Source organism: Zalophus californianus, chromosome 9, assembly GCF_009762305.2.
Source record: "Zalophus californianus isolate mZalCal1 chromosome 9, mZalCal1.pri.v2, whole genome shotgun sequence".
Classification (NCBI taxonomy): domain Eukaryota; kingdom Metazoa; phylum Chordata; class Mammalia; order Carnivora; family Otariidae; genus Zalophus; species Zalophus californianus.
Genome location: NC_045603.1, coordinates 64,826,166 through 64,840,535, shown reverse-complemented (window position 1 = coordinate 64,840,535; position 14,370 = coordinate 64,826,166). Strand labels below are relative to the sequence as shown.

Genomic DNA, 14,370 nt, shown 5'->3' with positions numbered 1-14,370 from the left:
GGGCTCCCTGCTCAGCGGGAAGCCTGCTTCTCCCTCTCCCATTCCCCCTAGTTGTGTTCCCTCTCTCGCTGTGTCTCTGTCAGATAAATTAAAAAAAAAAAATCTTTAAAAAAAAAATACATAAATAAATAGGGCTTAATACCATTTTTATGGTACTTATGAATCAACAAGGTGACCGGGATAATTATAGAAAAATATATAACTATCATACACAGTTTAACAACACACTACTGATTGAGTTTTGTTTCCAGTGTTTTTCTTAATTTCTTATAGAATTAAAAACATAGTTCACCTATTAAAGGCAGTTGTTGACAAACTAGTCAAAAAGCCAAAAACAGGGCGCCTGTGTGGCTCAGTCGTTAAGCGTCTGCCTTCGGCTCAGGTCATGATCCCAGGGTCCTGGGATCAAGCCCCACATCTGGCTCCCTGCTCAGCGGGAAGCCTGCTTCTCCCTCTCCCACTCCCCTGCTTGTGTTCCTGCTCTTGCTATCTCTCTGTGTATCAAGTAGATAAATAAAATCTTAAAAAAAAAAAAAGCCAAAAATACTCCATCCAAAATATAAGATGAATTATTTACTCCACCTTGAAAATAGTGGATTTGATCATTAAAGATCAATAGGGCTCATTTGGGGGAAAACAGAGTGAGTTATCTTATATACATAGATGGTTAAAAACTTGGTAATCTAACTGGCCATATATTCTTGCTAAATCACAGTTTACCAATTTCTGAAAAAAATATAAAAGCATGTCACATTAAAACTGTGTAAAAGCATGTCACATTAAAACTATATCAGATGAAAATTTCTGACAATCCAGAAAATGCTTTCAGTCTTGGCAGACCATCATCAGTAACTCTGTCACTGTGATACAGATACAAAGAAATTTAGCACAAGAAACTAATAAAATATGAGATACACTTTAGATTAGGTAGCCCATGACCTTAGAAGGAAATACACATATATGTCAAACATACATATGGTAGAAGTGTGTTCTCATACTGTTGGATTCCAAGACAATTTTCCTTAGCGCTTTCTTTAGGGATGAAATTCAGAAAGGAGCAGTAAAAGTGGAGACATTAGAAGAAGGCAAATGAAAAGAGGATCAAGGGAGACAGCACTAACAAAAATAGTCAGGTATTGACTGTTTTTACTGACACCGAATTCCTAAACTAGTGAGACTATTATATTCAGCGTTATCACCTTATATTTTCTCCTTGGTATTATACCAGTTTTCTGCAATAAAATATTTAAAAGAGGTCAAAAGGCTCCAAACTGCAGGTCTGTCAACTATTTCTGATCAAAATTTAAAACTCTCAAAATACAGCTGCATCATGATTCCATATCAGAGATAGGGCCCGACAGTGGCTTCCTGCCTGTTGCTGTTTTGTTTTCGTATTCATCCAGGAGAGTGTATCAAGGACTTGAGGAAAAACTCAAGTATCTCCACAAGAGACAGGTAAGAAAGACAACACTTTTCCTCACACTTGACTCCTAGGTTTTGACAATTATGGAAAAATGTTGGCAAGTCTACTCACCAGGCTAGACCATTTTCCCTTGACCCTGTCTGGGTAGATACTGCAGTTACAAAAAAGTCACGTGGGACCTTACTTGATGTGTTATTTTTCCATATTTGGACATAGAAAGTACCAGTCATGTAAATAATAGATCTTACAACTCAAAAATTCTTTTGAAAAGGTTACCACCAAAGAGCTTTTAAAAGTTAAATCCAACTTTCTTTCCAGTAATTTCATTTTATACACTTAATACTCCTCCTTGAAATATTTTTTTAAATTTTTTCAACATCACTTCCTCTACTTCCTCTCCTACATTTCCCCAGTCACCCCTCAGTCTTCTCTACTAACTCCTACCCCTCCATCCACCCCTTATATATTGGTATTCCCAGGGTTTGTTCACTGGCCTTCTTCTCATTCTATATGTTTCTCCACCATGGACAAGCTCAATCTTTGTCCAAGCTATGACTTCGCCTAATAATTCTTCAAATCTGCACCTCCAACCTAGAAGCTCTATCTCCAGCTAGAAACTCCTCGTATTCAATTACCCAATTACTGAAAATATACTACGTGGACATTCCATCAAATTCAACATATACAGAAAAAAACCTGGTCTTCCCTATTCCCACCGCTCTCCTCTCTTCATCCAATAAAGTCCTACTCATTCTTCCTGTCCCATTTAAATGCTAGTGTACAACCTGGAAACATGAATCTTCTTAGATTTCCTCTCTCCCCTAACTTTTTACATTCCATAATCATGAAATCATATTAACTATACTTCTCTTCTGTCTCTGCTTTCTATTTCCCCCCCCACTGCCCTACTCAAACATGAGCTCTTAACTGATGACTTCCAGAGGGGGAAAAAAAGCCACCAACTATTATTGTTATTTCTTAAATGAATAAAGAAATTTTGAGCAAAATGAACGAGAAAGGGGGTGCCTGGGTGGCTCAGTCAGTTAAGCATCTGCCTTCAGCTCAGGTCATGGTCTCAGGGCCCTGGGATCGAGTCCCGCATTGGGCTCCTTGCTCAGCTGGGAGTTTGCTTCTCCCTCTCCCACTGCCCCTCCCCCCATTGTTCTCTGTCTCTCAAATAAAATCCTCTAAAAAAAGTATGCATACACATATTTGTATAGAGGTAAGAAGTATGAAGGAGGGGCGCCTGAGTGGATCAGTCATAAAGCATCTGCCTTTGGCTCAGGTCATGGTCCCAGGAGTCCTGCATCCAGCTCCCTGCTCGGCAGGAGGCCTTCTTCTCCCTCTCCCACTCCCCCTGCTTGTGTTCCCTCTCTTGCTGTGTCTCTGTCAAATAAAATCTTAAAAAAAAAAAAGTATGAAGGAATACATTCTACAATATGATGTCTGTGCAATGAGATTATGGAGGATTTTTACTTTCTTCTCTGTATTTTTCTTTTTGGCATTTTTGGCAATGAGCATGTATTACTTTTAGGGTGAGAAAGAAACAATAAGCTCTTTTAAAACTACAGGAATCAAAATTATTTTAGGATACATATTTTCTGCCTATTTATTTGAAAAGCTTTATTTCAATCAGTTATAGCTCTTCTCATTCAAAAAAGGATTTAAATTGCTAAAAGATGGTTTGATCTCTTCTCAATGAAAAAGTTCACCTTTTGTATCTTTCCTAACTTCAGTTTAAATTCAGGCATATTCATGGGGTGACTAGGTGGCTCAGTCTGGTAAGGGTCAGTCTTCAGCTCTGGTCATGATCTCAGGGTCCTGGGATCGAGTCCCACATCGGGCTCCCTGCTCGGCGGGAAGCCTGCTTCTGCCTCTGATCCCCTCCCCTCTCATGCTGTTTCTCACTCTCTATTTCTCTCTCTCAACTAAATAAATAAAACCTTAAAAAAAATAAATTCAGACATATTCAATGGATTAAGCAACCAGGAATTACAAATGTTTACCATCTTTCAAAGCATAAAATGCATAAGGGTCCTATAGGAGCCCAGTTAAGCCTGCCTATAGTACACAAAATACCTTCACCATCTCTACCAACATCACATACCACTAACTCTCCATCCAGCTGATGATACATTCTCCTAAAATTGAGTCTTCTTCATATAAACTTCTGAAGTTCAGTTTTTTAAAAGGTTTAATACTGTTTTCAATAGGTCAAGTCAGACTTCCTTTTCCAAACAACTGGTAGGACTCCTCCAGATGTAAGCGAGGATGCAATAGGAAGTTACTCAAGTAAGAGGGCGGAAAGCTATCAGCAGAAGAGAGGAAGGAAAGGGACAAAAGCAGGGAAGGAATAGGTTTTGTTTTGTAGAACCAACAGTTCCAGCCAAGGAGACATGTTTCACCTGGGAGCCCCTTACTAGCTGTTGTCTCCCCTGACAGCCCCTTATGGGAGCCAGTATGTGCTGGACTGGACCTGACAACTGCAGAGAAGCCCCTCTGACTTGTCCTGAAGTTACCTTTAGCTCATTATACTACCAAGATCTCCTAGAGGCGGAGCTTTCCACTATTTTTTTGAACTAGCATGTTGACATTCTGGGCACGAGTAATTGAACCGAAGTGCTTACGTGAACTCCCTGCCCCACCCCCTAATACACTGAATAAAAGCTTCCCTATACCAACCCCACCAAGACAGTGCTTTGAGAACCATCTGTCTCCTTACCTGTAACAAGTAATAAAGTTCTTTGTTTTCAACACTCCCTTGGGTTTCCTTCAGTTTGATGCATCTCAAGTGGCAAACCCCTTGAGTTTGGTTACACAGATAGTGTCATATTGGTAAATAACATTTTCATGCATCCGGCTGATCAAACCAGAAACACTTCTTTCCATCATCCCTCATATCCAATCCCTCATTAAATTCTACTCTTTGGGGGCGCCTGGGTGGCTCAGTCGTTAAGCGTCTGCCTTCGGCTCAGGTCATGATCCCACGGTCCTGGGATCGAGACCCGCATCGGGCTCCCTGCTTGGCGGGAAGCCTGCTTCTCCCTCTCCCACTCCCCCTGCTTGTGTTCCTGCTCTCACTATCTGTCTAACAAATAAATAAAGTCTTTAAACAACAACAAAAAATTCTACTCTTTGAACAAAACAAACAAAAAAAGCTAACTCATCGCCTTCTTTCCATAACCATTGCTTCCACTTTAGTGGCACGTTATCCCCCTCCTGGGTTACTGCAATAACATCCTTAACCGAAAACACTTCTACTCTTGCCCTTCTACATTCTCCATAGAAGCCAGAGTGATCTACTGAAAATGTAAATCTGATCATGGCATTCTGTGCTTAAAAACATTCAATGGTTCCCAATACACTTAAAATGAAATCCGAAGTTCCTTATTAGGGGCGCCTGTGGCTCAGTCGGATAGGTGGACCGTTAAGCATCTGCCTTCGGCTCAGGTCATGATCCCAGGGTCTTGGGATGAAGCCCTGCGTTGGGATCAAGCCCTGCATAGGGCTCCCTGCTCAGCGGGGAGTCTGCTTCTCCTTCTCTCTCTGCCCTCACCCGATAAATATATAAAATCTTAAAAAAAAAAAAAGTACCTTAATATAACTTCCTGTATGATCTGCCTAAGGCTTCTCCCCAATCTCATTTCTGTCATCACACCCTTTAATCCCTACATTCTAGCCAGACTGGCCTTATTTTGGTTCCTCCAATCAGCTAAGCTCTTCCCTTTCTCAGGACCTCCAGATATCCTTGCATATACCTGAGATACCTGTTCACTTCCATTCACTCTTCACCTGGCTAACTCCTATTCAATTTTTCTTCATAGCACCATCAAGATTCCACATTTGTTTTGTCCACCTGGCAGGCACATTACTGATGCCCAATGAATAACTAATCACTTCATTTTCGATTATCCAGCCAGTACTAGCAAAAAAACAAAACAAAATTAAAAAACGAAGACAGTGGGGTTACACAAAGAAACGTAATTATATGCTGAAACTAAAGTGTTAAAAATTATCTTAAAATCTGAATGTGTTCACAAACTGCTTATTTGCAAAACTGAGAACTCCAAAAAAAAAAAAAACCTATCAAAATGTTGCCATCAAAAAAAGAGATTTTGGGGGGGGCGCCTCGGTGGCTCAGATGGTTAAGCATCTGCCTTCGGCTCAGGTCATGTTCCCAGGGTCCTGGGATCGAGTCCCACATCAGGCTCCCTGCTCCTTGGGAGCCTGCTTCTCCCTCTGCCTCTATCTCTGTCTCTCATGGATAAATAAATAAAATCTTTAAAAAAAAGATTTTTAGGGGAGCCTGGATGGCTCAGTCGTTAAGCGTCTACCTTGGGCTCAGGTCGTGATCCAAGGGTCCTGGGATTGAGCCCTGCATCGGGCTCCCTACTGCGCGGGAAGCCTACTTCTCCCTCTCGCACTCCCCCTGCTTGTGTTCCCTGTCTCGCTGTCTCTCTCTCTCAAATAAATAAAATCTTAAAAAAAAAAATTTTTTAATGAACCAAGGACAAAACATTGTCACAAGTGATTACTCCTGAAAGAAGACAATGAAAAACCCTGGGAATGATGTTTTTCTGTCCTATCTTTTGCTTTATGAAAAAATGGGAAAGAGCCTAAATACAAATAGTAACGCAAGCAGTCAATAACTTAAAAATGTTTATTACTCTTTCCTGGCAAGGAAGGAAGGAAAGAAAGAATTCGTGGTATTCAAATTATTACATGTTTGAGTTAAATTCCATTTAAAAAGGAAAGAAAGTATTGGGTATCGGGGTTATTACAGTAAATCCCTGGAGAGGTGATAAGATGGAAAGAAAAACATTACTTGCTCCCTTTCCATCTAAGGCAAAGGCGTTTCCACCCTCACTCCGCACCCCCCACCCCAGAATGTCCGGCACTGAACAATGCCTAACGGATTCTCTACTAAAAATTCCACGCTATCGGGCGCCTGGATGGCTCAGTCGGTTAAGCGGCTGCCTTCGGCTCAGGTCGTGATCCAGGGTCCTGGGATTGAGCCCCATCGGGCTCCCTGCTCGGCGGGAAGCCAGCTTCTCTCTCTCCCTCTCCCTCTGCCTGCCCGCCGCTCCCCGTGCTTATGCTCTCTCTCTGTCGCTGTCTCTATGTCATATAAAAATAAATAAAATCTTTTAAAAAAAAATTCCACGCTGTCAACTCGAGAAACCAATGTCTCCATCATATCGATCTCTGCTACATCGTCCGCCTTTTACTCTCAGCCTAGCCGCTGATCTCTTCTCAACCCTAGGACTCGCTTTGCCTTGATCGCTTCCCTCCTAGGAGACCGAACGAGAAACAGCTGCTATGAAACGCAAGCGGCAAACAGGAGTGGAGAAAAAAAGGACCGGAAGCCGGACTCACCTGGGGCTGCACCGTACTCGACAGGGAAGACATCTCCGGGCCCTCAGCGACCTCACCCGCCTGCCGAAAGTGCCCCCTCTGTCCACGGCTCGGCGGGGAGGTGCTGAGCCCTTCCTTCCTTCCTTTTCCCCTCTCCCCTTTGCTCTTACTCTTCCTAGAAACAGAAAATGCCTTCCCCTTCTTACAGCTGCTGCAACGACAGACAATCCGCCCCGGAAGGCAAGGCTCCAACGCAACACTACTTACGGGGCAGGTGGGCAATAAAGGGGACTACGCCTGTGGTTCCCCCTTTCCGGGACTGACGTATCTACTGCAGCCGCTGAGGTACCCTGGCCCGCAAACTCGTTGATGTTCACGTTGACTAATACAAGCGCGGGTTCCCCAAGCTCTCTGGTCTTATTTTTTTTTTAAGGGGGGACTGCATTGACCCTGTTAAATCTTTGTACACCTAACTTATCAAATCTTCCAGTATATTCTCCTTTTCCGACTGGGCCTTGAGCTACGATAAACTCTTTGGCTACTATTTGGTGCTCTTTACCCTCCCCACAGTAAATCGAAAATTCTTCCTATTGGTCCTAGTCCGCTTCAGTCAGGCAAGTCACATCCCGTTATAAGGCAGATGGCAGGGCCAGCCACGGGCTTCCCGCTCATCCAGTTTCTCCACATTCTCTGATTTCCACTAGCCAGACCGAAGGGGCTTACATTTCTCGCGAGGGTGCGAAGTCGCGAAGGAGTAAAAAACAGAGAAAACAAAGCAAAAGTGAGATGAGGGCAGGGTCCCCACCAAACCTCGAGTGGAGGTCAGGAGGAACCTCAATTCTGCGATTGAGCTTCAAGTCCGCGCAGTAGCCCCTTTCTCTTGTAGGCCAAAGGGTCTCTGCCTCTTCCCTCATGACAAATGAAGTAATTGGGCCGCCGTCACCGCCCTCGAAGAGTCTGGTTGGTTGGAGAATTTCCCAACGTCCCCGCCCACACCTCCATCGGGTACTTACGTGCCGAGGAACAAGAGGCGACTGGGCCGGCCTGCGCTGGGCTCGCGGCGGGTCTGCGCTGGGCTCCGCGCGGCGAGCGCGGCGAGCGCGGCGAGCGCGGCAACGCGGTGACGTCACTGACGACAAACTGCGTGGGCGGGGTCTTCCCTTGAACCCAGGTGGCTGGAGTTGTGGCTCGGCAAGGGCCTTCGCTGATGCTGCCGCCCTCCGTCTGGGCTGGCTTACGATGGAGCCCACTGCGGGGAGCGAGAAGGAGAGTGAAGGAGACGCGGTGACAGGGAAGTGCGTGAATAGGATCCCGGTGCCAAGACCTCCCTCCATTGAGGAATTCACCATAGTGAAGCCCATTAGCCGTGGCGCCTTTGGGAAGGTGTATCTCGGGCAGAAAGGCGGCAAGTTGTATGCTGTGAAGGTAAGAAGTCGGGGAGTAAAGAAAGGGAAAGAGTCCGAACCTTCGGCCCTCTTTCCTGCCCCTGAATTGGGGGCCTCTTACTTGGGGTGACAAGAGCGCCGGCAGGCTGGGTGTCTCGCCTCTGCCCCACTCTTCTTTTCACACCGCCAATGCCTAGGATACGCCAGGATTTCTGAATCCTTTTTACCACCTTGACCTTTACCGGGATTAAGTTGGAAACATTAAATTTGAAACAGTTATTTTTTAAGATTTTATTTATTTATTTGAGAGAGAGGGAAGGCACGTGAGGGGGGGAGGGTCAAAGGGAGAAGTAGACTCCCCGCTGAGCAGGGAGCCTGATGCAGGACTCGATCCAGGGACTCCAGGATCATGACCTGAGCAAGGCAGTCGCCCAACCAACTGAGCCACCCTGGTGCCCCCTCCCTTCCTTGTTAAAAGTACAAGTCAATCTTTGGTAAATTAAAGATTGGGTAACTATCAACACAAATCCAATTTTAGAACTATCCATCACCCTAAAAAGACCTCCTGCCTGTCTGCAGTACCTCCCTCTAACACCCCTAGCCCCAGGATACCAGCAATCTACTTTCTATCTCTATAGATTTGCCTTTTCTCTACCTTGTATGTAAATGGAATCATGCAATATATAGTCTTTTGCATCTGGGTTTTTTTGTTTGTTTGTTTTTTACTGGACAACATCTTTGAGATTCATCAAACCTTCATTTACATACCTAGTCTATTGGAATAGGCCCCTAAATAGAATCCCTAATTTTTTCATCCCCTCCTTAGGCTGTGGCTCGCAAGCTAAAGTCCAAACTCCTTAGAAAAGCAATCGTAGGGCGCCTAAGTGGCTCAGTCGGTTGAGCGTCTGCCTTCGGCTCAGCTCTTGATCCCGGGAGTCGCGCATCGCTTGGCTCCTCCTCAAACATTACCTGACCTTTCAGACCCACTCCATTGAAATTAATTCTTCCTTGATTCATATGTTCCACCAATTTTTTGCTTTTCCTTCTATACTTCCTAATCAGTCATTATCAGTTGTTGAAATAAAAACACCAATTCATTTTTTCGATGAATATCTGTTGAGTATCCCTTTCGTGTGTAGGGTCTAGGGTGCAGTGGTGAACAAAACAAACATGCCTTCACAGAGCTTCCAATCTAGGGAAATGATGGGCAAAATCATGTTACAGACTGACTTTGACAATTTCCCTCAATTTTCGTATGGAAGGATATAAGGCTGGAATTTATAGTGTATTAATTATACACAATAATATTGATTTTATTACTCTAATGAGTCTCTGGAAGAAATATGTCTTTTAATCATCCTGACAATTGATCTCAATGTTACTGACTTCAGTTTAGTGCCCCAGTTTTAATATAGATTATATTACAGTTTTGCTTCTGTACCAATTACCTTGAAACTTGAAAAGAGTAATTTGTCATTTTCTGTAAGACAGCATTTGAGACTGTTAACTTTCAGTAGTTTTAACTATTAAGATTTTTTTCTAGGCACACAAACTTCCTATATTCTTCCTCTTTCTGACTCAGTTCCCATCCATCAAAGAATCAGAAGTTAAAGAAAATTTATTAGCTGCTAATTATCTGTGCCTAGGTTCCTGATTATCTGGGGGCTTATTAGGAACATTACCACCTTTGAATTTGTTATAAGAATAGTAGAATGGAATTTTTTTTCTACTAACATGTAGGGCACTAGGGGCGCATTTGTTTACTTCTTTTTTCCTTCTCAAAAGGGATGTGATACTTTTGCCACTTGATGCTAAAATAAGTAGTTCTCTCGAAGAAAGTTTAGTTTTGTTTTACCATATTAGCTGTTTTTCTGACAGTTTCCTGAGGGCAATGACAGTGACATCTATGTTTGCTCTCTCTGGTTGTTTCCACAAAGGCAACTCTGAAACCTGACAACACTTTTGTAATAAAAAATAAAATGAACGTATTGTTATGTTGTCTACCATAGGTTTTCAAAAAAGCAGATATGATCGGGCGCCTGGGTGGCTCAGTTGGTTGGGCGACTGCCTTCGGCTCAGGTCATGATCCTGGAGTCCCGGGATCGAGTCCCGCATCGGGCTCCCTGATCGGCGGGGAGTCTGTTTCTCCCTCTGACCCTTTTCTCTCTCGTGCTCTCTCTCTCTCATTCTCTCTATCTCAAATAAATAAATAAATAAAATCTTTAAAAAAAAATCTAAATGGCAAACTGGGAGAAAATATTTGTTTAAAAAAAAGCAGATATGATCAACAAAAATACGACTCATCAGGTACAAGCTGAGAGGGATGCACTAGCACTAAGCAAAAGTCCTTTCATTGTCCATTTGTACTATTCACTACAGTCAGCAAACAATGTCTACTTGGTAAGTAAATAATTTTACATTTTTTTCTTCAAACATTAGCAATCACTGACTTCATTGACTTAAGAATACTATGGGGGGGTGGCACTTGGCTGGCTCAGCCGGTAGAGCATGCAACTCTTTGATCTCAGGGTTGTGAATTCAAGCCCCACATTGGGTGTAGAGATTACTTAAAAATAAATCTTTAAGGGGCACCTGGGTGGCTCAGTCGGTTGAGCGTCTGCCTTTGGCTCAGGTCCTGATCCCGGGGTCCTGGGATCGAGCCCCGCATTGGGCTCTCTGCTCACTGGAGAGCCTGCTTCTCCCTCTCCCTCTGCCTGCTGCTCCCCCTGCTTGTGCTCTCTCTCTCCCTCATTCTCTCTGTCAAATAAAGAAATAAAATCTTTTTTAAAAAATGAATAAATCTTTAAAAATATATATAATTAAAAAAAAGAATATAGTCTCTGGGTTTAGAGTACTTGGGTTTGAATTACAACTTTTGCACTTACTCTATGGCTTTGGCCAAGTTCCCGTATCTGTTGTATGGGCCAGGGTTCTCTGGAGAAAAAGAACTAATAGCGTGTGTGTGTGTGTGTGTGTGTGTGTAGGGTGGGGATTTAAGGACTTGCTCTATGTGATTGTCAGGGTTGCAAGTCTGAAATCTTGCAGGGTAAGCCAGCAGCCTGTAGACCCAGGGAAGAGTTGATGTTGTAACTCAGGTCCAAAAGCAGTGTAGAAGCCGAATTCCTTCTTCTTGGGGTGGGGTGGAGGTCGGGGCATGGACGACAACACCTTGATGGGCCCACCCATCCATTGGAGGGTCATCAGCTTCTACTCAAAGTCTACCTAAATGTTAATCTCATCTAAAACACAACTTCACAGCATCATTTAGGTTCATGTTTCACCAAATCTCTGTGTACTATGGATTAGCCAAATTGATACATGAAAATTAACTATCCCACCTCAGTCTCCTCATCTGCAAAAGGGAGATAATAATAGTACCTACCTCAGAGGTTGTTATGACATTTTAATAGGTTAATATAAAGCATGTAGAACAGTATCTGGCACATAGGGCTAAAAATATTTGGTAAGTAAAGGACATATACTAGGAATACTATATAAAGTTTGGTATATGGTAAGGAAAGTATTGGGAAGTGGTGGGTTTTGAGCATGTGGACTTTGAGAGTTGCTTGCTTTTCTTTTTTTTTTTTAAGATTATTTATTTATTTGACAGAGAGAGAGAGAGACAGCGAAAGAGGGAACAAAAGCAGGGGGAGTGGGAGAGGGAGAAGCAGGCTCCCCACGGAGCAGGGAGCCCGATCCCAGGACCCTGGGATCGTGACCTGAGCCGAAGGCAGACGCTTAACGACCGAGCCACCCAGGCGCCCCTTGCTTTTCATTTCTAATGAAGAATCTGAGGGAGTGGGAATTGGTGAAGATATTTTGACTACAAATTCTGGAGATCTGACTCCTGAGATGGTCTGTGGATTAAATGTTTGGTGTCTCCAGTAGCTTCTGTTCAGTATGCACAAACAGTTTTCTATGAATGGATGGGTCTTAGGATGTAGATTTTAGACCCAAATTTGTAGTTTACCAACAGAACACTCATTCCTTTCATGATTTGATTTGCCTTCCGGGAGTGGAATCCCTTTATCCTCGATATGCTAAAGCTCTCTTGTAAGTCTGTGGAACATAATTGTGCGACAATTCAACTTTTTGCTATATCAAAAGCTTGAAACTGAACAGAACCTCATATCCAGCTTCAGACTGTACACCTGAAAATTCAGGATAGATTATAAAAATAGAGTTCACCCTAAAACTCTTTTGGTACCTGATGGTTAAATCCATTTCTCGTCTTTCAGTAAATCTGTGAGTATATTTAAACTGACATTAAATGTGGTTTGAAAGATCTAATGGGAAGACCAGAAAACTTTGGAGAATAAGAAGTTTTTCTAGGACAGTGGTGAGCACCCTTTTTAGCAGCCTTTTTGCATTAGGACTAATTCAGGATCAATAAAAGTTTTGTACACAGTTTAAGTACATGAAATGTGACCATATTATACTTAACTATTCTACATATTTTTTTCCACTTACTGGTGAACTCATCCTTTCTAATAGCTACCCAGAATTACATGGATTTATTTAGGAATGCCGTAATTTTTATAACAAATGTCCTATTAATGAGTTGGTTTGGGTTCTTTTACAATTCTAAACAACACTCCAACAAATACCTTAGCATGAATTGCAGTACCTGCTTGTAATGACCTTCTCTTAAGAGACAAGACCTGCTAATGCTGTGGGGCAGGGTTTTGAAGCAAAGATACAAATTTATATTGAGGGAATTCACCCTCAGAGTCCTTCAGGAGACCCGCTAGGTTCTAAGAAAGGCAGATATGTGGGTCTACTCTATTGGATGGTTCACTGTCTGAGAGAGTTGAAAAAAAATACAGAGTAGCAGTAAGAAGGTGGAAACTAAATACTATAAGAATAATTGACTTTCCATCTTTCAAGCCTGTGGTGAGCCAAATCTGGCCCACTGTTTCTGCACAGCCTGTGAGCTAAGAATAGTTTTGACATTTTTAAAATGTTGAAAAAAAATCGAAGGAAGAATAATATTTTGTGAAATGTGAAAACTATATGAAATTTGAATTTCCGTGACTACATTTTATTGGAATACAACCGCATCCTTTTGTTTACTTATTATCTATGGCTGCTCTTGTGCTACATCAGAAGAGTGAGGTAGTGGCCACACAGACCATGTGGCTTGCAAAGCCTAATATATTTACTATCTGGCTTTTTACAGAAAAAGAAGGAAACATTGACGTATTGCATTCCCAAAGAAGGTAGGGAACTATTTAATCACACAGGGTATATGGAACAGTATGTAGGTATGTAGTAAAGGCATTAGAGAGCACCAGGAAGAATTAAAAGATTAATAAGATTAAAAGATTAAAAAGATGAAAAACAATATCCTATTAGTTTCAGGTATAAATCATAGTGATTTTATAGATTATGAAATGATCCCCACAGTAAGTCTAGTTGCCATCTGTCACCAAAGTTATTGCAGTGTCATTGACTATATTTCCTGTGCTGTACTTTTCATCCCTGTGACTTATGTATTTTATAACATTTTTTTTTTAGAGGGGGGCAGAGCAGAGGGAGAGAAAGAATCTTAAGCAGGCTCCATGCCCAGCACAGAGCCCAATACGGGACTCGATCTCACGACCCTGAGATCATGACCTGAGCTGAAATCGAGTTGGCCACTTAACCAACTGAGCCACCCAGGCTCCGTAACATTTTTATAGAAAGAGAAAACTATATCATAAGTACATGCTGAAATTTCTAATTCAATGGGAAATTATAGAATTTTTACTCCTCATCTTTGAAAAAATATAACCTATAAAAATATTTTGAAAAAAAATGTATTCTTTTACCCTGACCATCTGGGTTCTTAAGAACATTAACATAATTACTCGTTTGCTTAAACTTATAACATTATATATATCTAATACTTTCAAAATAACAATATCAATATTGTTTTCTTTTAATTTTAATTCAATTAATTAACATATAATGTATTATTGGTTTCAGAGGTACAGGTCTGTGATTCATCAGTGCTCATTAATCACCTGCCCTCCTTAATGTCCATCACCCTGTTACCCATACCTCACACACACACACCCACACCCTCCCCACCCCCGCCGGCAACCCTCAGTTTGTTTCCTGAGATTAAGAGTCTCACGGTTTGTCTCCCTCTCTGGCTTCATCTTGTTTTATTTTTTCCTCTCTTGCCCTGTGATCCTCTGCCTTGTTTCTTAAATTCCATGTATC

The 14,370-nt window shown here is 42.3% G+C and overlaps 1 pseudogene; it reads left to right on the top strand.

Annotated features, from left to right (window-relative positions):
* The first annotated feature begins 7,934 nt into the window (after window positions 1-7,934).
* Window positions 7,935-14,370, top strand: part of LOC118357333 — a 35,934-nt pseudogene continuing 29,498 nt past the window's right edge.